At 39.4% G+C, this 24983-nt stretch overlaps 1 long non-coding RNA gene across 4 annotated transcripts in view; it reads left to right on the top strand.

Moving 5' to 3' along the window:
* LOC106027181 (uncharacterized) overlaps positions 1 to 24714 on the top strand; it is a 91281-nt gene extending 66567 nt beyond the window's left edge. For 3 of the 4 annotated variants that reach the window (XR_010039999.1, XR_010039997.1, XR_002790588.2), the window contains 3 exons: positions 20247 to 20445; positions 21459 to 21751; positions 22014 to 24714. This is a non-coding gene — a long non-coding RNA (uncharacterized LOC106027181). Of the gene's footprint in view, positions 1 to 4990; positions 5501 to 7488; positions 7530 to 20246; positions 20446 to 21458; positions 21752 to 22013 lie in introns of those variants that run through there. The other variant, XR_010039998.1, reaches the window with a different exon arrangement.
* Positions 24715 to 24983: the final 269 nt, after the last annotated feature.

The raw sequence follows: 24983 nt of genomic DNA on the forward strand, positions 1-24983 counted from the left end.
ATCAATGGTTATTCCTTTTTCAAAATACAATTTCAATTAAGTTTCAGTTTCTCCCAAATCATTCTCTTTCTACCAGTTTGTGGGTACTACCACCTAAGTGTGACCTGCCTAGTGGGGAGACAGTTATTTTCCATAATTTTACACTATGGCCATTTGCCTCTGTTCTCTCTATTCTAGACACAGTCTATGTTTTGAGATCATAATACCTTTTTCTGGGTGCAGGGATTTAGCTCAGTGGCTCAAGCACTTGCGTGATAAGTGTGAGGTTGTGAGTTCGATCTCTGGTACCAAAACAAACACACAAACAAGAATCATCTGTGCTTTTAAAATATCTTTTCCTTTGCAATTTTCTTTGTAGCACATTTTCTCATTTTCTTTTACTCTATTTCCTTGGCTTCAGTCCTACTGTGTTGCACAGTTGTTTTCATTTTGGAGTTCTCTTCATTTCTAACATTTCCTCCTTCCATTCTTTCTGCAGAAATTACTTTCAGGTGTGGTTTTTATTCCTCAAGTCACTTGCTTCTTAGCAGTCTATCACGAGTCTGACTCATGTAGCTGAGAGTACATGGAAACGCCGTCTCTCCCCTTCTCAACCTGCAGCCATTCCTGCCAAGCAGCTGGGAAGCTAATGGCCTTCTCTAGCTTTTTCTCTGAAAAGCTACTGTTGACTTTTGCAAATGCACAGGCCAAGTGCTCCCAGGGGTCTGTCCCCTCCTGCAGAGCTCATGCTAATATAGCCAAGATGAATGCTCAGCCTCAGAGGAACTGCTAAGAGCACAGAGCCTGGGGCAGAACACGAGCTGGCTCAGCTGTGTCCCAGCCCCACAGCCATGCAGTTGCTCCCTTCAGCAGCTTGACTCTTCCTGTCAAAGCCTCTGACCACTCAGGTTCTCAGTGATGAAATCATTTTTGATTCTGAATTGTCTTTTTGTTTGTTAGGCTTCTTTGAGCTGCTCTTTGTGTCTGCTTTGCCCTTTTTTGCTGGCTCACAGAGGCTCTGAGCTCTTCTTGCCTGACCTTTCATCGGGAATGCTGTGCTTGCTTTCTCAGATAGCTGAGCTACAGCTTCTCTCTGCATGCTGTGACTCCTGCTTTCTGAGAATATGGTTTGTTCTTGCCTTTTCTACTTACTGATTCCCTGAGCCTCTGGATTTCATTGCCAGCACAGAAGCTTAACCCAGATCAACTTAATGACTGCATATTGAATTGAATACTTACTGTACATTAAGCATTGTTTAACTTGTGTCACTTATATACAAATGCATATTACAAGCACTTCCTTTTGAAGAGCTTACAGTTTAAGGGAAGGGATTGTAAAAGTCCCTAATTTATTAGTATAAGACCTACCATGTTAAGGTCCTAACTGAAATTCACAATGAGAAAAGTCCAATGCATATGGCATGTGTGTGTGCACAACTCAGTGATGATCAGGACCATGTGCTTGAAAGAGCTGCCTTATGGATGGAGGTGGAGAGAGTCATAACCAAGGTGAGGCTCATTTGGAGGAAGAGGAAGTTACATTTTGCCAGACTTGAAGTAGTGTTCCTCAGTAGGGTACTGCATCTGTGAATGTCTTACTCTTAGGATCTTATGATTTCTAGTCCCTACGCCATATGAAACAAATCTGACACAGCTTTCAAATGCCTCTATACAGACAAAATTACTCAATGATACTTATTAAATCATGGAAAGGAATACTAGTCAGTACCGTTGCAATAGGTATAGGGTCAATGACCATGAGATTTGTAATCTGCATATGTGTGATGGTAGGGGTTGGGGCAAAGGTTAGCACTGGGCTCAACTCCAAAGGCCGGATGGGCACCTGAGAATTTATAGTCAAAGAGCAGGATGGTAAATTAATAAAACATTACCAGGGGGAAAAGGATTCTGGCTAAACCTACCTAAAAATAACTCTTACTAAAGAGGCCAAAGTGATCAGACAACACATGGACAATGATGGAAGAGAAATGATGAAACACTGAAGCTGGTTGGCTAATAAAAGTGATTGATCTTAGGGTTCTTGTTGAATTCATTCAAGAGGGTTCGTGTTAAAACTGGATTTACAAGGAAATGCATAGATAGGCCTAGGAGAAGGCTTAGGAAAAAAATTAAAGTTTGGACAGCAAAGCATCTTTATTACTGGTGGGGAAGGCGTCAACTTCCCGTACAAATCCCTGCACTTTCAGTGTCATATTAGTAACTAAAGGCCTGTTAATTCATGAATTTATACTTCAGTAGATTCAGGAGGAAGCTGCAGGAAATCTGAGGATAGAGTGTCAGAATACAAGATACTTTGGGGAAATAATGAGACCATTACTAATGATTTCACTACAATTGTTAGGAAATCATTACCATGACCTGAATGAGGAATGATAATAAATTTACTAGTTGAACCAGACACCTGCTTTATAAAACAAGGCAACCTATTAGATATGGGGCTCAAGGGACAATTGAATTCACAGTGATATCCAGGTTTTAAACCTACCGATCAGGCACATGGGCATCCAATAAACAGACATGGGAACATCAGAAAAGAGCAGGGTTTCAGGGAAGGGTGAAGGGTTCCATCTGGAGTGTGTTGTGTTTGTATAGCACAGGGCAACAGGAACGATCTGGTGGCCACCAAAGACCAGCATATGAGTGGTGTTACCTGAAGACTATTTTTTGAAACACATAATTTCTTACACAAACTGGTTACACACATTCACCCCCTCAAGTCATTTTATTTACCTCTACTACCTTCTTCTCTTTTTTTCTTCCTATTTTTTTGAACATTAACAAAAAAATAAGTGGACCTCATTTCAGTTCAGGTCTACTACCTTCTTCTCTTTTTTTCTTCCTATTTTTTTGAACATTAACAAAAAAATAAGTGGACCTCATTTCAGTTCAGGTCAGAATGTTTCTCGAATTGAACTTAGCATTTTGAATTAGGGCGAGTCTGAGCTTTTAAATAAAATATTAGGTAATGGATGTACCAGGAATGAACTAAAAAAGATGCAAGCTTTTCTTGCTGATTTCACTTTTATTCCCTGGTGTCTTGCACTGAAGGAGATCACGGCCAACAAGACCCCGCGCGTGGGATCCAGAATTACTAAAGGAAGTTTTCTCCTCTATGGAATCCCGGAGGACGCACAGAACCTGGCTGAGCTGTTCAGCGTTTCATATTCTTCCCCTAAATAAATTAAATCGGGAGCACATTTTTATCGCCTAGGCTGCCACCACAGCCTGCTATACCGTTTTGGCAAGCGATGTTTGAAATAGAAATGCTCAGAGCCGGGTCCCTCCAGCCATCTGTGTTGGCAGCCCAGCTGCGGCCACAGCAGGCCCCCCCACCCAGGGGTGGGATGGAAGGGGGACCGCACAGTGGCCAGTCTCATCCACCCCAGAGCAGCAGCAGTCCAAATGGATTTCTGTCCCCGTTTTTTTTTTTTTTCCCTTTCTCCTTTGCTCAGTAATTAGATGTAACTCTTTCCTGTTAGATATTTGCATGGAGAGAGTGACTAACCCTTTCCCCTCCCCAACTTTGAACAGCCTGCGTGAGGGTAAATGAATACAAATAGGAATGTGTTGGGAAGATACAGTAGGCAAGCCTTCTGTGGCTCTCTGCGCCTATACAAATGCCAGCTTAATTAGAAAATCAATCTTGCTGTCCGGCTGATTGATTGCAGTCTTACGCTGGAGGTGGGGAAGAGAGCCGAATCATGACGAGATAATTTTTTCCTATTACTAAAAGGAGGCCTAATGTACATCTCTAAGCAGTTCAGCGTGAAGAACTTGTTAAAAACACACCACCTTTTCCCTCTTGTTAATTGAATCTTTGGGGGAGGGGAGCAAAGTAACAGCAGTTTGAGTTTTTTTTTTTTCCCTGAAGATACCCGAGTTCTGAGATGTGATTTAATAACTGTCTTCGAAGAAATGAGAATGTTTTATAAAGAGGAGGATGTGAGCCTGCTCTGCACACAGCACCGTTTTAAGATTGAGGGTTTACATTGCTGCAGGAAAGAATCTGCAATTCATTTAGACCTGTATAAAGTATACAGTAGAAAGGTCAGATATCTCCTCTGCTTGGATGAGGTCAACTCTGTTTACCAAAGCCACACAGATGGGACTCTCCGCCCTCAGACCTGCACATTTCCCAGACAGCATTTGGCTTCTTTTATGAAGGTTACCATGCCGCTGACTCCTCTGTATTCTCCCTCCTTCATCACGCCATTCTGTAGCATCCTCTGCTCTGCTTTTAAGACCCCTTTTGGACGCATCCTCTGTTCCAGCACAGGGCTTGACTGAACCGCATTCCCTTGCTTTTGATCTGGAGCTGTCTCCTCTCAGTCTTGAAAATGCAAAGTACTTGAGTTTTAATTACAGAGTTCCCTGACTGTCTCTGTCCCTTTATTATTATTATTATTATTATCTTTTTTTTTTTTTGTCATTTCGCAGGTCTGTAGTATATTTTTGCAACACAAGCTCTTCTCCACTAAGGATAATTTCCAGTGATTTTTCCTTCTGGAACAAGAAACTCTATATAAAATGCCTGCTGCAACACTAGTTGGGAGGAATTTAGAAACCTTCCTGGCTTTAAGGAGATGGAGGAAAAAAGTGCCCGGGTCTAAGGGGTTCCTGGAGAATCTTTCCCCACTGGTTAGAACCCCCTCTTTCAGATTCCTTCCTGCTCCAAGTCTCACTTATTCTGTGTGTTTTCAGCTCCTTCCCCAGCCATACTGGCCTTACTCTTGAGCTAGGAAAATTTCTTTTAGGGAAATTTTGCTCCCCAACATTTCACGTACTCTTACACGTGGATTACATTTGTAATATTTAATCATTTCTAAAAAGCCCACAGCCAAGACCAAGCTTATTAGTGAAATGGAACTTGCATTCATTAGGTAGTGTTCATCATGGACTTCATTTTATGAGAAACATAGTGAGGCTGGCTTATTAAAAATAAGATATATTATTCGGTGCAATGGTCAAAGACAGTAAGAATTATTAAATTATGAAGGTGGTTTTAAGATCTCATTTGAAACATTCAGTTTAGCTTAATGAATTTATTTATTATATGATGACTATTGAAATTTTTGAAGACAGACCCAGAGAAGGCACAGGCATTCAAAGAATGTAGGGAAGAAATAGAATCTAAACAGGGATGAAACTTCTCTAAGATTACGCATAAGGAAATCTGATTCACAAGAGAGAAACACAACTTTATTTTCAGCCAAGGTCTTACAGTATAGTTAAGACTGTCCTTGAACTCCCTATGAGTTCTAGGCAGGCCTTGAATTTACAGTAGTCCTTCTGCCTCAGCCTCCTAAGTGCTGGAATTACAGGTGTGTGCTACCATACCTATTCAAGAAACACATTTTTGTAAGGAGTTCAAATTTGAGGCACCCACAGTTTTCTCCATTTGGTGATCCTCCAGGTGAGGAGCTAAAAGGCTGTGAAATGTCCATATATAAAACAGAATGAAGAAGAATGACTAACTCCAGAAATCTTAAGAAACATTTGGGTATGTATGTGTGTGTTTAAAGAAAATAATTTGGTTGGGACAATAAAGTTTTAGTGTAAATACTCTGAACATCATGAATTTTTGCCACTTTTTAGGAGTCTAACCTACATACTCTGGAGCATTGCTCACATATTTTGGGGTAGAATACAATGATTATTAGGACTGCAGTTTTTAAGCTAAAATTCATGCTGCCCAACACAATTTCTAAATACTGAGACTGAAACTGAGACTGAAGTGATGGAGAACATCCATCACTTCCTCAGGATCACACTAATAATTTATAGTAAATCCAGATCATTTCATTTCTATCTGACTCAAAAGCTTATATTCTTACCTAAGTACAGTAACCTTGTATATTTATGAAAAGAGAAATATACTCACGGGTGAAAATAAACATGATATTTAAATTTGACCTTGTCTTGAAAAGTATGTTGTCTATGGCTTTATGTATAATAGTCAAGTGTTAAGCTATAAATAAGAAATAAGGTGAAAACTGATATTGGTCTGGGTTTCATTTACGCTCTGGTCTGGTAAAGTTTATGACACTCAGATGTGTTTCTCATTTAAATTATGAAATCTAAATTCTGAGATACTTTAATTACAGATTTATGATACAGTAATATTGTCAAATTTTCCAACATTTTATGAAGGGTCTCACACTTTCCTGGTATGTCTTTAAATACTAAGAATCTCATAGACTTAGTTTTAAGCTGTTCCCTTACTCTTTCTGCTTTGGTTTTGTAGAAGACATTTGGAGTCCGCATACATACTATCACGCATGACCTTGTGAACATTTTTAGAGTAAAGTGATAACATTTTTAGGGGTTAGAGTTTGGGAAAAACAGTCTATTGGAGATAAAAACGACTGTTTTCAGAATCCTCAGCAATGCCTTGCAGAATCTGTTGCCTGAGAAAAAGAATATGATTCCAATACTGTTTAGAAAATGTTTAACATTTTTGAGATGCACCAACAATGTTTTGGTTAACCTGGAATTTTCTCCATTGATGATTTTCTGGTTATTTGTAAGTCATTCCAGATAACACTAACAAATCAAAAAAATCAGGCAATGTCTTTGTTACATTTTTCATTGCTAAGACAAAATACCTGACACCCAAAGTTACAGGAAAGAAGGTTTATGGTAGTTCATGGTTTGTAGAGATTTTAGTCCATAATTGACTTGCTCCAAAGCAAGGTGGCATAATAGAGGGGCATGGTAGAGTCCGCTAACCCTAACCCTAACCCTAACCCTAACCCTAACCCTAACCCTCTTTTTGTCCCTTATCTTATCCAGGCTACACACCCTTAGTAGCACTCACACCTAGGGTGAGGCACCCTTAATCTACCAGAACTGTGCCAAGTCAATCAGTGAAATAATTTAGTAATCGCACATCCTTCCTCCCAGCATCCTACACTCTAGATCCAGCCACCTCTGAAAAGCCCCACCTGTGACTGCATGAGACTTTAGGGGACATCTAGATTTAAGCCATAACACCTCAAATACTACTTAAGAATTCTAGCTTTATGAAAATGTAGATGGTATCATGTTGAAGAAAGGAGACCGCTCCCAAAGAATGAAGTGAAGGCTAAATATTCTTACAACATCTTTAATCTTATTGTCAACTGACCCCCATTTTCCTTACTAACTCCACTGACAGTTCTTTGTCACGTGACTTGAAAAACATCGCTAGGCAGTCCTATGAAAGTGCCATGTGCTAAGAAACTGCTATCGATGGCCACTTTTGTGTTTATTTTCTCAATGACACTTTCCCACTACCACTGGATGTGGCAGGACAGGTATCACTGTTCCCATCTCACAGCCAGATAAACTGACGCACAGAGATATTAAAGGCAAATCCAATATACATAACAAGTGTCAGCAGGGTTTGACTCTAGGCTTCATTCCAAAGCCCAGCCTTTTACTTGTCATAACAGCAATCTACATTTCATGAATATTTTTAGTGACTGTTCTATGCTAATCTCTTTTCAGAAAAGCAGCTCTGTATGATTCGTGATGAGAGAGTAGGCAAGGTAAGACAGAATCATTTATAGGCTCAACTAAATATTTCATAAATAGCCACAATTGACAGATTTCACGGTGGACAGATGGCAGTTTTGGCTGAGACTAGCTCAATTCCTCGAAGGTAATTCTGTGCTACTGGTCTGGTCTCTCCTACACACATTTGGGCTGGCTCAGCCTGGAGTGGGATGGAAGGCCTCATCTGGCTTAATGTGAATCTTAATTTCCTACAGTTGCAGAATTGAAATGAAAGGAAAAGTAATACACTTTGTACATTCTTTTGAAAATATGGTCACAAAGGGATTTGGAATGTAGGTTGATATGAAATATTCCTGGAATTCCTGCTTTTCTTTCAGGAATTATTGTTACTTGTGGCCAACACAGACCCAACTTATTCTGAGCTCGAATATGCACAATTATATTTTATACTTCAATTAAACTCAGTTTTTCCTTCTAAACCATCCCAAAGTTGACCAAACACCTTTTTATTTTATATTCTTGTGTTTATTTAAAGGAAATGTAGTCCGTAAGTCCATATGCTTAGCTCATCAAAATGCTATTTAGCGATAGATATTTGACGTCTCCTAGAAGATTCTTAAAGTGCTTTTGATAAGATTTAATTCTTATATCTGGGAAGTACTGTTATGTATGGAGAAAAATACAGTTCCCAGAGGGCCCTAGGTCAGTTCAAATCTCCACTGAAAATGGTTATGGAAGGTTGGGTCTGGAAGTGTAGCTTTGTATAATTCACAGCTCTCTAAAATTGCCTGTAGAGATTGCTGCTTAGGAGTTATTGGCCTCCCAAGGCAGCTTAGTTTAATTTCTGCTATATAGCCATAAATGGAAAAATTGATGGTAAACTATTCTCTTTACCAAAATGTGTAGTATCTTTTAAGCACCGTAAACTCTGATACATAGTGGAACCTTCAAGATTTGACTGCATAAAAGTTGAAAGCAAATGACAAACTGATAATGTTGACAACAGATATGTCAGGGGCTATATTGAATATTTGAAAAAGGCATTGGTGCATGAAGACATATGTTTCTAGCAATAATATGAATATCTCATTAAAAAATAGATGCTGCACACATATAGAGCAGATGCATATGTATACAAACGTATAGGGTAGACTAACATGCAAAATACACAATTTTATTAATAGTTAAATGAATGAAAATGAATACAAGTAATGAGATATAGTGTTTAAGCTAGAAAATTAGCAAAATGTTGTTAAAATATTAAATGGTTCAGTGTTTTGATAATCTATTACTAGAAGTATAAAATGGTGTGAATTTCCTGAAGTGGACTTTCCAATGTGAATTATCATTCTTCAGAGGGATTTGTGCCCTCTCATCACTTAACTTTACCTGCAGGAATGCACCCAAAGTTGTAGACAAAGATTTACATGCAGAGGTATTTACTACATTGTTATTTTTAACAATTAAAATTAAAAAAACTACCATTTGTAATAAAAGAGTTAGATAAATTAGGATACCTACTGTAGACATATCCAGTAATGTCACATTACTCAGTTTAATATCATGATAAAAGGCTACTGATACAGATGAAAAAAAGCAGAAAGTAAAGCATATTTCATCTCAGTTTTATAAAAACAAAACCATATATGCAAATACATAAAAAGGAATTTTTAAGAGAAATAAGTAGTTACTGTTTGGTAGTTAAAAATGTATGCATTTTTTCTTCTGTATAACTTTCTGCACTAAAAATAATAACCATGTAATAAATTTATAATCAAAACACAACAAATAGTGCTTATTATGATAAAATGATTTGAACGCTCAGTAGATGAAAGTAATAGATTCATTAAAAACTGAAAATGGTGATTTTTGGTCTTTGTAATGACTATCAATATCCCTTCTTTCCCATTCTATGTTCTCCTGGCTGTTGCACAACCATCTTTGGAATTTACTATTTTTTAATATAAAAATGATAGTCCAGAAGAAAAAGAATTCACCCTATTTTGTTAGTTTCAAAACTGCCCTTAATTATTAGCAGAAGAATGTTCTGATTTCTGACTATAACCTGGTTGAGAAATTTTTTAGATATCTTGCTCTTAATTTGCAGGGAAAATAGTTTTGTGAATAAGACAGTTATCTTCAATAAAACATCTTTTCAGAAGGCATTTTCCCCACGAGGTTAGACTTGATTGGCTTGATTTATCTACCTCATTAGGTAGAAGGGAGTTTGGATGCACAGCATAAGAAGATGTGGTTGAGGAATTGGAAACCGATTACAAACATAATCTAGTCTGGAGAGATGTGATGTGTGGGTTGAATGAAAACCTAGGATGGCATTTTGGTTCTACCATTTACTAGATGTGTAAGCTTGTGAAATCATGTTATAACCTTTGTGTTTTCTACCTTAAAGTGTTCTTGTGAGGAATATGTATAACAATATTTGTGGATTGTTATTGTTGTCATGAAAATTAAAGATGATGACACTAGCAACTGAATACCTACTGTATCTGAAATTGGACCAAACCTAAAGTTTTATGGTCAGCACTGTTCAATAGTCCCTGAAATGCTCACTTTGAGCCTTTATATTTACTGAAGTTTTAGTTTAAGTTTAAGAAATTTGAATGCTGGTTAGCTGTCGCCTTTAATCTGAAGTGAATCTTAATCCTAATGGATAAATACTTCTAAAAATATTTTTTACTAGCTGTATATTTATATAAATATAAGTATTTATTTGTACAAAAGTAATGAACCCTATTTTCATGAGCCACACACCTGTTTATTTTACAACCCTATCACATCTGTGTGTACTACATTTGAAAACAAATCAGCCAAACAAAGTATAATATCACTGAAGAAAGCTGTACAAGCTTTGTTGTAATATGTTAACAATTTTTAAAAGTTATAAGAGAATCAAACAGGATATGGAATGGAAGAGCCAAATGCTCAGACCTGGACCTCCAGGTCAATGGGCCTGATGAGGAAACCCTCTTGGGAAGACTCTGAGTCACACTTGAGTCACAAAAGCCACGTTGTGGGTTTTGATGCCCTCCACAGTGTGCTTCAGACAGCTTGAGCAAAAAGAATATGAGCATGAAATAGTTCAAGTTCATGACGTGACAGAGACATTAAAAAAAAACTTAAAAAGTTTTTTCCTTACTAGCAGACTGGGAAAAATGAAGGTCAGCTTTTGGTCGTTATAAAAGGACTTTTGGTCATTATAAAAGTAAATTAAGAGTAAGATTAATTAAAATAATATTATGAAGGACTTTTGGTTATTATAAAAGTAAATTAAGATTAGGCTTCTTGAAAGGCTCCTTTTTGTTTGTTATTGCTTGTTATTGGATTATTTTCTTTTTATAATAAGAAAGTTATAATGAATAAGTTATGTTATTTTCTGAATGAACATTAAATTTTATGTGAAAAACCTCACATAGGGAAGTTTTTCTAAAAAAAGTTTATTTTATTATATTTTAAAAACTTAAAGTGAGTACTTGCTGGGCAAGGGACATTATGCTCGTCCATCATAACACACATGAACTTCCTGAATAATCGAGGCTAGAGACCCTTATGGGGGACTGAACAAAACTAGCTTCTGTGAGGAAGGTGAGGTGGGAGCGGTGGGGAGATATGACATGGTGCCAGGAGGTCCTGGTCTGAGTAGGGTTGTGTGTGTGTGTGTGTGTGTGTGTGTGTCAGAGAGAGAGAGAGAGAGAGAGAGAGAGAGAGAGAGAGTGAAGAGAGAGAGAGAGAGAGAGAGAGAGAGAGAGTGTGTAGGCAGGGCCTCAGGCGGCTTTGTGTGGGATGCACAGCCGGGCCATGACAGTGAGCTGAATGCATGCACAAGGTTGACTCAATATGGTAAATATGCTGAAGATACCCGGAGTTATGTTCCACATACTTTAAGCAAGGAATTGTAAATTTGGAAAAGGAGAAAAGTGGAGTGAACCCAAATGATGTAAGCTTAGAATTGGAGGTAATGGGAATACGTACATAGGTAGATATAGACATAGAAAAAGAAATGTAGATGTGTCTATGTCTGCTTAAGTGTATGTCACACACATGTAATTTGTCTTTCATATCTGTATCTGTGGCTTCAATCAGTGAAAGTAGAACATATTTTAAAAAATTGTATCAGTGCTGACACTGTATAGATTTTCTCCTTGTCATTATGTTCTAAACAACCAAGTGTAACAGTTATCTAAGTAACATTTGCATTGTGTTATCTAGAGGTGATTTAAAATATAAGGTAGGATGTACATAGGTTATATCCAAATACAATGCCATATTATACAAGGGACCTGAGCATCAGCAGATTTTGGTATCCCAGCACTAATCTGCCAAAGATACCAATAGATGACTGCATTTTCTAGTTTGGACCAACAAAAACGTCATGGAATAGTAACACTCCAATTACAAAAATCACACATTAAAGGCAAATCCTAATTACTAAATATTATCCCATATTAAAATCCATCATGGTTTCTTAGATAAATGGCTGATGCCAGAGATGGATCAGGACAAGTACAAGAGAAGCCTAGAAAAACTGAGCATCCAAGGACTTAAAGACCAAGAATGATATGAGCACAAAAAAAGGACATGAGATGATATGAGAAGTAAATGCTGATTAATAAACGTGAAGTGAATAATTGCATTAGACAATCACTAATTGGCAGCCATTATAATAATAATGAAGCCAAGAAATATCTTGGCTATGAATAAAAATTAAGTGGGTAAAATTTTAAGAGTATGTATTTACATAGTCCTAAAGAAGTGCTTCCTGTAAAATATTTATGATTCATGTGTTAAAGAAGAAAAAAAGAGTAACTTTTAGAGAAACCTGGCAGATAACATCTTAATCCAATTATCAAAGTTAACTGGATAGGAAGACATAGAAGAGTATGTATGTATGTAAACTTGAATCTAATTATAACAGTATGTATAACTTGAATCTAGTTGTAATGAAACATCAAACAAACTCAGTCTGAGGGCCATTCTACAAATAACTAGACTTCATTTTCAAAAATTCAAGGGGATGCATGTCAAGGGAAGACTGGAGGAGTGTTTTGGATTGCTGGAGACTTAAAGACTGCCAAGTGTTTAAATTTGCACTAGATCTTTGCACTCTTAAGGGTATGACTGAGACAATTGGTACAGACTGAATGGGGAGAAGAGAGCGTGTGTAATGATGTGCAATGTTAATTTCCTTTCTTTGATGGTTTCACTGAGGTTGTGTAGAGCCTCTTTTCCAGTGTCATGGTGATCAGACATGGGATGGTAATATAGAGAGCTTGTGACAAGACTGTCAAGTGGGGAACTTGAGTTGTTGCCTGAAGAAAAGAAAGACAGATTTATTTATATATGGCCTTCGTGTACCTAGGATTTAAGATAGCTTATAAGAATGCATGCAATAAAATAGCAAGATGTGGTCTATAAATTTTTAAAAAATCAAGGCTAGGAAAAGCATAAAATACAGAAGACTTCAGATGTTAGTTTTCTTCAAATAACTGAAGGATTGCCTTGTGGAAAGCATTTAGGATTACTTGGTATTGGTTCCAAGAGCATGGTGTGTGGGTGGGGATTTTAATTTGTTCAGGGTTGTGTAACAAAGTACCATAAACCAGATAGCTTATAAACAGCAAGAATATATTTCTCTCACTCTAGAGGATGGGGATTCAAAGGCACTGGCAAATTCAGGGTCCTTTTTCTCCTTCACAGAGGTGTCTTCTAGGTGTGTACTCATCTTGTGAGAGGGACGAGGAAGATTTATAGGATTTCTTTTAAATGGGCACTGACCCCATTCATGAAGAGGTGTTCACCCTCTTGATCTGATCACCTCTCAAAAGCTTCATTGTCTGAAACTATCACTTTCACAGACACGATTTCAACACAAATTTTGGGGGACTATAAACATTGAGAACACAGCAGGAGAGGCTGCTGTAAGGCATATCACAGCACAACATAAGGCAGGACTTCCAAACAAGTGCAGCTGCACCACAGTGCGACGCTGTGCTCCCTTCTCATCCCAGGAGCCCTTTATACAGAGGAGGCAGCCTCCCGTGTGGCCTGCTTCAGGAGCCTGCTGAAGCAATGAGTCAAGACAGGACTCTGACGTGCCCTGAGGGTCATCCTTCCAATGATTATGTGACAGGGACTGTTCTAAACTTTGCTCTATAAATAATGAGCATTCTAAAATACTCCATGCCATAACAAAAAGCTTGTCAAAAGTCATTCTGAACATCTCTGTGATCCACGGTGTTGTCATCCCACCCTGGAAATGTAATGCAAATGCCACTGCAAAGTGTATACCCCACGTTTCTGAAACAGAAACGAGTAATTGTAAACGGGAGGAGAGACAGAATAAGAAGTAGGTGGGTTTTATCAGCTCATCATGTCTCTGCCCTCTGGATTGACATTTCATGGCTCTAAGAGCTAGTGAAATCCATTCTTTCAACTTTCAGCAATACATGGTCTTTGTTCCCTATCATATGTCAGGCCCAATGCTAGGCCCAGCAACAGGAATGGTCAGAATGCAGGAATGGTCCCTATTTTCAGAAATCTTGTTATTTAGAGGGAAATGAAATTGATAATCACATTTATATGTGTACTTTCAGGTTCTGGCATGCATTTTGAAGAGTGTTCCAGAGTAGTGCATGACAGTAGGACCTGGTGGAGCATATTTACTAATGTCAGTCAGTAGCAGAAGGAGGAGGAGAACCTTTAGGCTGAGGGGACAATGTACAGTATGAAGAACTGTGGAGCCTTTGAGAAGATTGGTTGGAATGGCTGAATGAAGACTGGGGACTGGTGTAAAGTATGAACATTTCAGGAGAGAGGGTTCTGGATTGTGTTCACAGACTATGTGAAGGCCTTACAAGTTTTTATCGGGGGGCATTATTGGTAATTTACTGCTTTTTCTTTTGCAAGAAATGAGAACTCTCTAGTTTTGTGGTACAGACTAGAATGGGGGTTGGAGCAAGAAGAGACATAGGGATTGTTCAATGCTTGATCAGATGACAGACAGCGGTGAGTGTGGTGGCGAGCATGGAAAGTGGGACTGACTTCCCGGCATGAGCACACACTCCACACTCAAACGGATGAGGATCTGGGGAGGTAAGGTTGAGGGAGCTGAAATGGCATCAGAAAGGACTCCCCACATCTGGCCAGATGAGCTTTCCATTCACTGTCGGGATACTCGAAGATAAGGCTAGTTTGAGATAGCACCGGGAGGAAAATGGAAGCCTTTCCTTAGTTGATGCAAGGTTAGACGAGGAAGCAGTTCAATTAATTTAAATTCAATTGAATTAAGTTCAGTCCCATCTAGTTTGATTAAAGTCATATTGTGGAACATCTACCAAACGAGTGATCCAGACAAATATTTAAACAGGGCTTACACATTGTCTTTTTTTACTGGATGAGTGTTCAAAGCACCACACAGGTATGAGAAATGCCACAGAGAGAGGTGAAATGACACTGATGACAGTGGCTAGCCCCCTTCCTCAACGCGCCTAATTGACCTGCAAAATAATTGGACTGACTTACCTTTCAATAGAAATAAGACCCATAGGCAGCCCTTGAGGTTATGGAGCAATAGGTGATGTGGAGAACCGGAAGCTTTCCCTGCCCAAGTCTACCCAGACCAAACCCCAAACTGGAGCGTGTGCACTTCTGCTTAGCCCTGATGATTCCCTCTCAGACTCTTAGACACCTTCAAAAGGATCGTATTTATGTTAGTATCTCCACAGATGATAACTACTTTCAAATTATCACATCTGTATTTTAAAAGAGCTAATTAGAAAATGTCTAATTGAATGGGAATTTTCTAACAAAGATAGTACACGAATCCAGTCTATGTATCTGGGCTTGATGGTGAGACAAATCACTGTCCCTGATGATGACTCGAGAGTAGGAGCCCCAGGCTTATCTCCCCATCTCCAGCCATGTAACAGGTCTTATGCTGCTTCCCCAGAACCCCTGGGTCTCACCTTCTAAAGTGCCACTGCCACCCTGCTCCCAACTGCACTCAGAATCTAAGTGTAAACATCGCTGTCGAGATGCAAATACTTTTGAGAAAAATCATATACTTTTTATGTCATTCTGGCTTTTAATAATAGTAATACACTCTTTAGCATACTTTTCCACTTGTGAAATATATTTCTCTACATATTTCATTTAATGCTCATCTGATCTTGCAGGCTAAGTATCATCATGATCATGCCCAGGGAGGCTAAAATACTTAAGCAGTCAGTCTACTATGTATAGGCTGAGCGGGAGTACTACATTTCATGGTCACACCCGTCTATCTTCTACTCCTTGTTCATTTCCATTATGAGCAGACGGATTCGAGTTGGGAGGGGGCTCCTAAAAATGTGAATGGAAAGGATTTTCCTATTACTTCTTGAGGACACAAAGTGAGCAGCTGTCAATTTCTTCCCAATTAATGTTAGTCCAGTTGTCAGTGGAATGGTTGAGAGTAAAGAATGGAGAGGGAGATAGGGCCCTATTTGAATATTGATCTTCACTGTGACTTGGAGCACGCATCTGCACTTTGAGGCAGTTGAGCACCAGTGTCACAGAATTATCGTGAGGAATATATGAGTCCGTGCATAGAGGCCATGGTTTCTGAAACATAGTGAATACTTTAAAAATACCAGATTGGCAGCAGTGTCATTATTTTTTATTTCTAGGCTAAACTCCCTTGTTGACTTTAATGGACAGGGTAAAGCAAAAGCAAAAAAAAAACTTTAAAGGGCTTCCTGCCCCAGGTTAATTGGAAATGGATCCTGAGGTCAGAAGGAGCCTGTAGTTTAGTGGGCTCAGGTGAAATTAATTAGCATTCCTATCATGTGCTGCATAATTTTGCCTCTTTCTCAAGAGCCCTTTTCAGGGCTTGCCACAGTCCATGCCTTTGCCACACAGTTTCTCGGACTGCCTCAGGCATTTGCATAGATTCTTTTGTCAAAAGCAGTCCAGCTATGTTCAGACTAAATGCAGTATCCAGCTCACAGGGGCACTGCCTGCTTGGGAGAGAACAAAGAATTTAATGAATAGGAGCTATGTATGGATAGGTTCTAACGAGAAGGGTTAACAGGCCAGAGATTCAAAAATAACTACAGTGTAGCAACTCGGGATGAGCCAACACATGATGGATATTTCCATCTAAGTGAAAGATAAAAGATACTCATTTGGAAGACCCTGCAACAGCTGTAACTTGAGATTCCCACAAATGTGTGGAAACTGTCAGTCTTACCCTAATGGCAGTACATACCCCAGCAAGAATGCCAGGAAGAATGTGAGACAGATTCTGAGAAACAGGAGCTGGATTCGCCTTCCAAGAAGCCAGCATTCTTTAGCACTGATCTAACATTCAAGCATTTTGGGGGCAGTATTTTTTTTTATGATGCCTACTGATTAAACATTTGCTGATCTCTCTCTTGAAAGAATTACAGGAATACAATAATTGTTATGAATGATCTCTTAGAACCAGGCTTATCCAAGATTCCGTCCTGTGATCCACAGCGAATTCTTACTGTGTGCTGTGTTTTTCTTTTACTTATACCAAATTTATCAATGTCTGGGGTCATTATTTGCCTGATCACAACAACATGCGTTCATGAATATGTATCAGCTAAAATCCTGCAATTTTATATGCTAATCTGCTCGTGTCTTCAGGTGTTTATAGCAATTAAGTAAGACCTTGATAAATTTAGAGGAAATAAAAAAGCTTTGATATTATGAGTGCTTATGAGGTTGAACTGCAGGCTCTGAGACAAATTATGTTTTGTATAACTATTAATTCATAGATTGGTTCATTAGATATTTTCCCACTTAGTTACATTTCTTCTTAGGAAATAAGTAATGTCTTTTTGCCTGCCTTGTTTGGCCTTCTGTGTTCATGTTCACTTATGAATGCAACCACTTTTTATCTTGAAAACTGAATATAGACCTGCTACCCTGTTGCTTTATCAAGGATGTCAGGTAATTTATTTCTTGTGAATGAGAGCAGCCATGGAGGAGACCAGATCCTGCTGTAGTCTTGTTAGGTAGGGAAGACTGAGGTGGGGAAGGGTTCCTGTGATATCAGACATCATCACTGGGGAGCAGACCAGAGAAAGCAAAGCTAGGATTTGCAACATCTCTGGGAGCGGGGAAGGGACTTGGAGTAGCATCTAGAAAAGATGTGTCATCTTGGGGACTGGGATGGGCCAGAGTGGAAATGGCATTGCAGTCCAAAGTACTGAGAGTGGCTGCAACTTGGTCACAGGCCATGACTCCAGGAAGGGGTGGAGATGAGGTTGTCAGATGTAGCAACTGAAAAGTACAGGATGTCCTGTTATATGCAAATTTGTGATAAAGAAAGAGTAATTTTAGTATCATATGTCCCATGAAATATATAGGGACACGTACACATAAAAAGTGTCTGCTGTTTATCTACTTCAAACAGGCATTTTGTGTTTCATCTGACAAACCTAGAGGGACGTGGGAGTGGGCGTGTGGTGAGGCTCACCAGACAATGTGTGCACTTGAGGAAGCCTTGTTCGCTGGGAACAATTGAAGGGTCAGCATGCAGGGGTCGCAGAGAGAAATCAAATATGATGGGAAAGGAAGGAGGGGGAAGCAAGGGAGAGAAAAGAGAAGGGAATAGAGGAAAGAGAAGAGAGAGAGCAGGGAGGGAGGGGATTGAGAGAGAGAGAGAGATATCTTGAGTAATGCTGTTAACTTTGATAACATTTTTTTTTGTAAGTGAAGTTTGTTTTACAAGAACCAGTTGCACTGTATCAGAGACAGGAGTTTTGGTGGTTTGTCATATGAAATTATCTGATCTATATGCACCAAAAATGACACCATCCCACTGAGAATGAAAGTTTTAATCTTCGGAAATTATTGTCTAGATAACACAGGAGCCGTGAATGTTGGAAACATTAAGATAATTGGTATCCTTTACACAAAAAGGCACATGACTGACTACATTTTTCCATCTTTATTCTGCCACTTTGAAGTAGGGTAGACAGCCAGACAGGCTCATCTCCAAGAGAGAATGCATCATCACGATGAAGTGGAAGATTTTCAAAAGTACTTCTTGATTTTTTTCCAGTTCATTTGATATGTCTTCACTTCTTAAATCATTTTAGGGCTCTTTGATTCCCACCCTGTTCCCTGCCCAACGCCTAGCACAGTCTGGCATGTACTAGGTGCTGAATAACCTTTAAAAGTAAAATGAATTAATGGGTAAATGAATGCCTTATTCTTATATAATTTAATCTCCAGTACAGAGATTATTCTAAAGCAAAGAAAAGCTATTTATTTAGAAGCAATGAGAAAGGACATTTATTTGGTGTGTGCTCTGAGGCAGAAATAGGCAAGACAATGTGTGCATCATATTGTATATATATGTATATAAACACACACATACATACTGATATACATGGGTACTACGACAGTTTCCTTAAATAAGCAGCCCTAGTATACATTTAAGTAAACTCAAAAATGATTGAATAAATTATGAGGATGCTCATTGACTAAGAATTAGGGCTGAGATATGAGGCTGATCTGGCTGGGCTGTTTTGACATCTCCACTGATTCCATGCATGTTGCAGGCACTTGTGTGGGCTTCTCCCTGTCTCAGAAAATGGAACATAGACAGAAACTACCAATTTTATAAGCAATGTGCATTTATCATAGATCCCTGATTCAGACTTGTAGGATAAGAGAACATCAAATTTCTTTGCTTAGAGCAAGGGCTAAAGGTCAGGATTGGCCTGACAGTGGTGCCACCATGGTACACTCATGCAACAGTTCTTGCCTTTCTCTCATGGGGGACACAGGATGAAGTGTCATCATCCATATATGATCTGTCTAAAACTCAGAGTCCATATGCTAATGTCATTCCCAATGGAAGTCTATAGGTAAGTTTATGTTGACTTTATATTTAAAATTTATAGAATTTATAATTCCTCCTTTGGCTAATTCAGTGATTAGAAAATTAATAAGTAGTAGTCTTCCACCTAAAATTTTATGCCAGGTACCAGAGAGTTTAGATAGCAGCAAACGAGATAAATGTAGCCCCTGCCTACAGGCAGACTTATCATGAAGAAATGTAAAGTTGAGATCCCCTGGCTTTAATAATATGATCACATGATCATGTGCTGTTTGGTAAAATAAGCAAAATAAACTATTTTTGTTTTGTTTTTCTTAAAGAACACTGCCCACCCATACCATAGGAGTTCTGGGCACTACAGATTCTACATCTGTTATTTCACCCTTCTAGAGCTTAGAGAATAGTGAACCAAGATTAACATTAAATATGTCATTGACAGAATAAGGTTTTCAGCAAATTTGTGTGGCTTCAGCAGAGAAGCATTTGGACTTTAGGGATGTCTGCAAAGATTTCTCTCACTAAGTAAACTGAGTCTTGCAGAATGAGTGGCTTTAGATTTCAGCTCTCTGGCAAGGGAGGAGCTATATTAATTAAGTGCAGGCAATCATGTATCCAGGTCCTGGGCTGGGTGGGGAGCGCATGGAGCTGAGAGTCTGAATAAAGCACTCCACAGTGGCTGAGCAGAGAGGGGAGAGGAGACTGAAGGGCCCAGCAACATGAGACCAGGTGGGCCTGAGAAGCATTCTGGGCTTTTTTTTTTCTAAAGAAAATGACATGCTGCTGAAAAGGAGTTACGTGATCAGGTTTGCATTAAATAAAAAACCACTCTGGCTGCAGTGTGAAGAATGGATTTTGTTTTGTTTTGACCCTCCAGGGACACCAACTGAAACACAGCTGTGACTTGATAAACAAGTGGAATATTCTTTGGTACAGAGACAGGAAATAATTCTCTCCGGGGCCATGTACCTCAGTAGCTGAGGGGACAGCAGAGCGAATTGCTGAATCAGAGCTGCAAGTGAAGGACAACTGGCTGGACAATAGGGTGGCTGTGCTGCTGCTGTCAGTGGGTGTGGGTATGTGTGAGTGCTTTCTGGACATTCTCCATTTTGTATCACATTGACTGTCAGGCTGGAGTACAAAGATGGAGGGCGAATGCTGGGAACCCGCCTTTGAAATTAACAATCTGCTATAAGAATGAGCATAATGGCAATCATTCATGTCAATGCTAGGGTCAAAATTGTGGGGGTCCTTTAAGAAGTCCCTCAAATAGAAGTAACTATATAAACTCGAGCAATGGAAACCACTTAACATGGCACACTGCACACAGCTCTCCAAATTCAGGAGGCAGCTGACTTTGGTTACTCTTACCAACTCCATTCCTGACCTGATTTTATTCTCATCTTCAGACCCTTGTATCATTCACCTTTTTGAATCTGCTCCTTAGGGTGGTCTTGTTCAGACTGCACTGTCTTACTGTTCACACTGGAATGGTACCCAGTTTCTTACTATCAAATAAAAGCCTCATGCTGACTAGGTCCAGTGGTGGTTTTGATTACAACTCCATTGCAGAGAAGGTGACAGATATTGCACAAGTTTGACCTGCATGAGGGTCTGTACATAGTCCTGAGGGACCTCTGACCCAGCCTTCCCTGACTCTACAAAATTAGTTCAGTACCACTCAGCCATGGGGGTGCAATACAGTGGCTCTTCATGACCTACCAATGAGGTAATATTTCTCCATAGAGTATGTTGATTGAGTGAAGGTTTACATTTTAAATTAGAAAGTTTTTATGCTCCGAAGACAATGATCAACTATCCACAATATTAACGAATATATAATATTTGATTTTGAAATCTGTAGAATTACAATAGCATCTATTGGCCTCCCAAGAGTCAACCCAAGAAACTAAGGCAGACTCCAAATCATCCTCGGCCTTAGCACAGAAACTTCAAAATATAGGGTTTAAAAAGTTAAATTCTGGGCAAACCATGAATAAGGTTTTTTAATGCTCTCAATGTAATTTTTCCAGGAAAGTTTTTCTCATTTTTCTATTTGGACACTATTTTGGATTTGTGTTCCTGGCAGGCTGAGAGTGGGAAAGAGGGGAAGTCGAAGAAAGGAGGGGAGCTGACATCTGAGGCCAACAGGAGGAGCCCAGAAAAGACCTGGGTGGAAGCGGCTGTGGGCGAGGTGCGGCTGAGCGGTGGCTGCTGTCAATTCTGACCCATTTCCTGGAGCCCTGGGAACTGCGCTCTCAGCAATAGTGACACTGCCCTTCAGGCAGCCAAGCCACACAGAGTGATAGCTGTCCCTGCTGTTTTCCTAAATGTCACCAGTGAAAGAAGCCTTTCCATCTCCCCAGAGTGCTGCACTTGTGGGTAAGTGGACACTTGGTTCCATTTTCCCAGCTTGCAAAAATTGCTCATAGGTCAGTCACAATTGTGTCAACTTCTCTGGTCTGAAAAGCCGGAGACATAGGTATATAGAAATGATTTTTTAAAAAATATGATCCCCCTTCCATGTGGCAGTAAAGTGTCTTTCCTGCCATTGAGAGAAACATGTGCTCTGAATTCATTTTAAAGCCATAGAAACAGATCGGTAATAGGCAATATATACCTGTTAATTTTCTGTTTTTGTCAGTTCCATACAGAATCGCATCCACAAGTGCAAATTTCTGGAAGAGAGAAGGAAGAAAAGAACAAATACAGGCCATGCCTGGTTTACGTGGCTGGCATAAGTTAAAATTCGTAAACTCCACTGCAAAAGCAATAAAGTGTCTACGTATTTTGGAAGTACTTCCTATTTCGAATCCCTTCCGGCTGTCAGGAACTTCTTCTCCAGCCAGGAGGGGATTCTGCTTCCATTTTCCCTGACCTCTAGGTTCTCGGAAGAGGATGCTGATGGATTGCTGGGCAGTGTGGTATTGTCAATGGCTGGAGCACAGGGAGGCTGTGCCACCTGGTCCTCAGCGTTTCCTGAGTCCTATCCTCGCTTGGAAGTAAAATGGGAGAAGTTGCTGAGTCCTTACTCTCCTAAGGGTGCTGTTGCCCCTCCTGCCTCCGCACTGGACTCTTCTTGCTACTCTTGGTCATTTTGCTCCTCTTGGATCATAAGGCTACATGAAGCATTCTGAGTTGGGTTGAACTTTAAGCTCCTGCCTGGTCTTCTGGGGGACCCTGTGGGTTTTCTCTCAGTGTGCTGGGCTAGGGGACACTGGTGATACTTTTGCCACTTCTGGGATTCACTCAGGTCCTATCTCAGATTTTTCCCTTATCCTGACCAGACCCTGGGTATTTGATATAGTATTCTCTACTTGCAAAGGAGGGAAATGCAGTTCACAGAAACCAAATATGCCTAAAGTCACATTAGTATAAGCAATTAGCCTGTCACCTTGCAATCCGCACGGATCCCTCCTCATAAGGACTACTTGTGCCACTTTGTTATCTGCTTCCAGGAAGCCTCTTGTGATCACCCAGGAACGGCATCTGCTCCCTAAGTATTTTGTAGCAGCTGCTGCTATTTAACCATCGCACACTGATGGTTACTGGTGCACGCCTCCAGAGACTTCTGATTAGGCTTTGTCTCCTAGAAGGCAAAGGCTACTTGTGTTTCTCTGTCTCCAATGCACTTGCACCACTCTCAGTCCATGGTGTTAGTATATGATTGGTTATCACAAAAACAAAACAACGTGTTGATACATTGGTAAATGAATGAGCATTTATTTCCTGTAACTATGTGTCCCCTTCATTTGGTTATGCTGTGATTGTGGGCTAGGTCTCCTTTTAGCTGTACTGGTCTCAGTCCACTCAGTACCTCAGGTAGCAGACAGGTCCAGTGGGGTCAGGTCTGTTTTCTTACTCTCCCTACAAAATCTGTTGTCTCCCGCTGCCAACTTGATGATTGGCAATTCTGTGACTCTGTGCCTAGGACCTAGGACAGTCACCTCTGCCCCTTTCTCTGTTAAGTCTTTAGGACGCTTCCTTTACTCATTGACTCTGACACCATCACTGCCCTGCTGTGAGGTGGAATGTCCACTCTGTGTGTGCCCTTGATTGTCACAGCCCCTGAGACCCTGAACAGGACTAGTGCCACACTGGGCCAGCAGTATCATCACCATTGGAGGAGCCCTTGCTGCCACTGCACTGCGGGCAGGATTTTTACGGTGCGGCCTCGGAAGTCCCTTTGGGTGTCTCTGGAAATAACTCATTCGGTGGCAGAAGAATAGAAATGCTTAATTTAAACTTTAAAATACAGGCTGGGGTTTATCTCAGTGGGGTAAGCGCCTGCCTGGCAAGCACAAAGTTGTTCAGTTCAATCCTCGGTACCAAAAAAAAAAAAATTTAAAATATCAATTTAAGTTAAAATCCATAGTAAATAGGGAATGGGGGGGGGAGATAATTTTTAAAAAATGTTTTCTATGATAATGTTTAATTCCCAATGACAATTCCCACATAGTTGTCAAGTTTATTGGTTGCAACTGATAGAAACACAATTCAAATTAATTTAAACACAACTAATTTTCTTATAAAACTGAAGTCTAGTGTATCAGGCCCAGGCGGATCCAGTGATATCTATTTTTTTCTTAATCTAATTACTATTTCCTTTTAATTTGGACCTTGACAACTCTTAGCTTAGATACTTTTTTTTTGGAAAAAAAATTTAATAATATTTAATAATTATTATTTTTAATAAAAATAAAAATTATTTTTAATAATAATTTTTAAATATACAAGTTCACTTAATTTCTTATAATGTATTTAATACTTTAAATATCCTGAATTAACAACTATACCAACATACTTTATCCCCAGTGTTTCCGTAGAAGACATTAAAATAAAGCTAAATTATATAAATTTTTTCTTCAAAGTAGTCCAAAGTCTCAGTTCTTTTGGTACAAAAATACTACAAAAGCATGCCAGTGGAAATGGTGAAATGGCATGCTAATATTTCAGGGCACATTTATAACTGTCAGCAATTCTTGAAGTTATTCCAAAATATTACTATCAATCACTTTTAGATCAGTTCTGTACAACTACTCACATGGATAGCATTTTCTTAGACCTCTGAAGATAAACAGACTCACTGGTCTCTTTTGCTGTCCACACAGTAGGCAAGGCAAGTTTGTTGTAGGGTTTAAGTGGAACCAGGCATCTACAGTCTCTTGACTCTACCATATTCAAAACAGAAAAGTTCACTTAGCTACCCTGAAGTCACTCCTAGAAACCTACTATGGCTCATTGGATCTAAATATTTTTCAGAAATGTCATTTTATAATTTCACCTAAGTGATGATTTGGGGATCCTTTAGAAATAGTTAATACCTAGGATAATAAACACCAAAATGAATAATTGCAATAAAGTGCATGTTTCACTTCACAATGTTGTCTTTAGACTGTGGTATGTTGTTTTAGGTGTGTGCTACCTCACATAAAGGATCCCCAGGCATGAGATTCTGGTCTTCTCACTTGTCTTGGGAAGCAGCAGCACTGCGTCTTGGTACACCCATGCAGATGAGGCTATACTAGGGCTATGGCAAAAGGGGGAGGACATTGGAGAAGAGGGAGCACGTGGACGGGTCCTACTATCCTCATGTAGATAATTATTAAATATG

Source organism: Cavia porcellus, unplaced genomic scaffold, assembly GCF_034190915.1.
Source record: "Cavia porcellus strain 051 isolate PalLab524CR breed Dunkin Hartley unplaced genomic scaffold, mCavPor4.1 scaffold_17, whole genome shotgun sequence".
NCBI classification, from domain to species: Eukaryota; Metazoa; Chordata; class Mammalia; order Rodentia; family Caviidae; genus Cavia; species Cavia porcellus.